This window comes from Hipposideros armiger, unplaced genomic scaffold, assembly GCF_001890085.2.
Source record: "Hipposideros armiger isolate ML-2016 unplaced genomic scaffold, ASM189008v1 scaffold_1678, whole genome shotgun sequence".
NCBI classification, from domain to species: Eukaryota; Metazoa; Chordata; class Mammalia; order Chiroptera; family Hipposideridae; genus Hipposideros; species Hipposideros armiger.
This window is the reverse complement of record NW_017733028.1, coordinates 55,040-57,846: the sequence shown is the minus strand read 5'-3', so window position 1 is coordinate 57,846 and position 2,807 is coordinate 55,040. Positions and strand designations below refer to the sequence as shown.

The 2,807-nt window shown below is 38.2% G+C and overlaps 1 pseudogene; it reads right to left on the bottom strand.

Annotated features, from left to right (window-relative positions):
- Window positions 1–935: 935 nt before the first annotated feature.
- Window positions 936–2,268, bottom strand: LOC109377980 (septin-10 pseudogene; annotated as a pseudogene).
- Window positions 2,269–2,807: the final 539 nt, after the last annotated feature.

Below are 2,807 nucleotides of genomic sequence, written 5' to 3'. Positions count from 1 at the left end.
GGTCAAGCTGTTGTTCACCATCTTAGCTGTAGAGGGTGCAACCTCACTGGCTCTCATGTGGGATCTGAACCGGGACCCTGTTGCTCAGAACTGGCGTCCCAAGTCAAATCCTAACCAACGTGCCACTCAGTGGGCCCTTAAGAAATGTTTTAAATAAGATGATTCAACCTTATTATTTTTTTCCTGGAATACAGAGTTTTAAGCAACAACTATGTAATACATCCTAATGAAAATACTGTACTAACACCCAGGTTCAAGGTACTTATCGCTACAAAAAAGGGCTTCTATACCTGGATTTTTTTACTTTTAAACATATTTTGCTTCCTCACAATAATATATCAATCACAATAAGGCACACTGCAGCATAGAAGGCCATCATGTTATATAAAATTTGATACAAAAGCTCAGGATCATATTACCAACTGGATAATTATACCAAAAATTTTAAAGTACTATAAAAGTATTGAGAGGTTAGAGTTTCAGGTACATGATACATTTTAAAATACATTCCCAAAATTTTACCTTTAGTATGTACAAAGAAAAAATAGATTCATCTTGGAATATAAATGGAATCAGATAGCTATAATATTAATGAGTTCTGTATTATATTTTCAATGGCACTGACACTGCTCTGTGGTACAATGCTCTGCAAAGTGACAATAAATGGGAGGCAAGAGAAATTATCTAGATTCATCACAACCAGAAACTTAAAAATTTGTAACAACAGTGAATATATAACTGCTATCATCCACTCTGGCTTGTGTATTGACCTTATACTTAAAAATATTTTTCCATAAATGGCAGTAAATGTGGCCATTTGCCAGATAGAGAATAAGTGATACAGCAAATAAAAAACAGCAAGAAAACCACAGCATACTTCTAACATTTTAATAACGTTTGCTTGTGATGACCTCCTGTGATCTGGAACCTGAGAATTACATAAAAGTGGAGTTCTTCCAGCCCTTGTCCTTCTTCAGGTAGGACATAAAGGACTGGTTCTGGTATATCTCAAAGGTAGCTTTCTTTTTAGAGAAAGGGATTGTGTCTTCTTCCAAAAGTCTCTTCTTTTCTTCAAGCTTCACTCTCTCTTCTTGGTGAACTCTTTTAAGGTGCTCAAATTGGACCTGTAGCTCTCTTTTGGTTCAGTATGGCTTCTTTCTCCTTTACTCATTGCACAAACATCTGCTTTACTTCTTCTTCCTTCCTCTGATGTTCACTATCAAATTCGGGTCTTTTGGATTCGCAGGTCTCTTGAAAACTGAGTGGCTTCTTCTCTGAGCCCATGTTAGTAAAGCCATTTTCCTCAGGTTGCATTGCCCATAAAGTTCATAATGCTTAATGTGGGTCTGTTCAGGCAGATCCTCCATGGTTATACAAATGAACGTTTCCCAGAGCCTTACAAACCCACAGTGGTTTTCATTTTCCACTTGTACAACACCCAAGGGCACTGGCACACTTTGACCATCTTATTATGACTTTTACCTCATCCATACTTCCTACAACAGCAAATGGCAAGTGTCCATTAACTGAAGCATCGATTTCAGCACTACTTTCATCATCTGCTGGGAACTGGTATATCTGGAGGACATTGCTGACCAACGCACTCATGAGTTTGATTTTAAACTTCTGTAATTCAGTTTTAGAAATTGCATCTGCTTTGGCAATCACTGGTGTAATGTTCACCTTGCTGTCAAGGCTCTTTTTAGTTAAGAGATCAAATGTCTTCAGAGGGTGACGTGTTGGTGAGATGAAGTGGTTGCACTCATGGATATGATAATAGTAGTAGTTAAAGAAAGAATGCTTAATATTCAGTTCTTCTTGAAGATAGGCCTCAAACTGAGCATCTATAATAGTCAACTGTTCATTGATAGCTCTCATTTTTGTTTGTTTGGTCACCAAATCCCACTGTATTCACAATGGTCAGCTTCAATTGAACACTTCTTTCTTGGAATTCATATGTCTGAGCTTTAAGTCTAATGTGGGTAAAAATGTAAGGACTCATGGTCTTCAAAATTAGTATTAAACAATGTATCAATCAGCATTGATTTTCCTATTCCAGTCTCCCCAAGAGAGTATATTAAAACAGAAGCCTTGCTGAATGGATCTAATGACCACCTGATCAGGCAAACTCAAAACCAACATGGCCAGATGTAGTTAAAGAACAAATATTTTCTCTTTTTTTTTTCTCTGTTCATCATCAGATACTTGGGAGAACATACAAGTTTTTGTTGCCATGGGAGACTGAAAGAACTGGTGTCGCACCACCTCAGAAGTCACGGTCCTGAGTGGGAGCTGAGAGAAGTGGGCTGAGGGTCAGCCAAGCATTAGTCTCGGCTCCGGCCCCTGAGTGGCCTATCTCAGTGCTGGAGGGAGCCAAAGGTCACTGGGGAGGACTTAACACATGGTGTGTGGACCGGAGGCCCAGGGATAGTTTTTACTATCTGAAATAATTCATCAGAGGTTCTGATAAGCAGACATTTTATTCCCAACAAAAAAAGTAATATACACTTCAGGTTTACTGAAACTAAGTTTGAAGCCTTTAATACTCATATGTTAATATTGATGTTGAAATGACAAAAATGCCAGATTTCTGCCTGTCAAGGTCAAGGTGTTTGTAAAAGAAACCTTCCCCTTTCTTACAGGTGCTGGCAGAGGAAAGTTACTAAATGGGAGAAATTGCTGCAAAGACTTGTTAGAGAGCTGGCAAACAACTTAAAACTCTCCAAAGCCAGGTTCTTTTTCTGAAGAGACTTAAATTCAGGAAATGTTGTGCTAATTAATAAAGCAAAGTTGTGCTAGTTAATGCA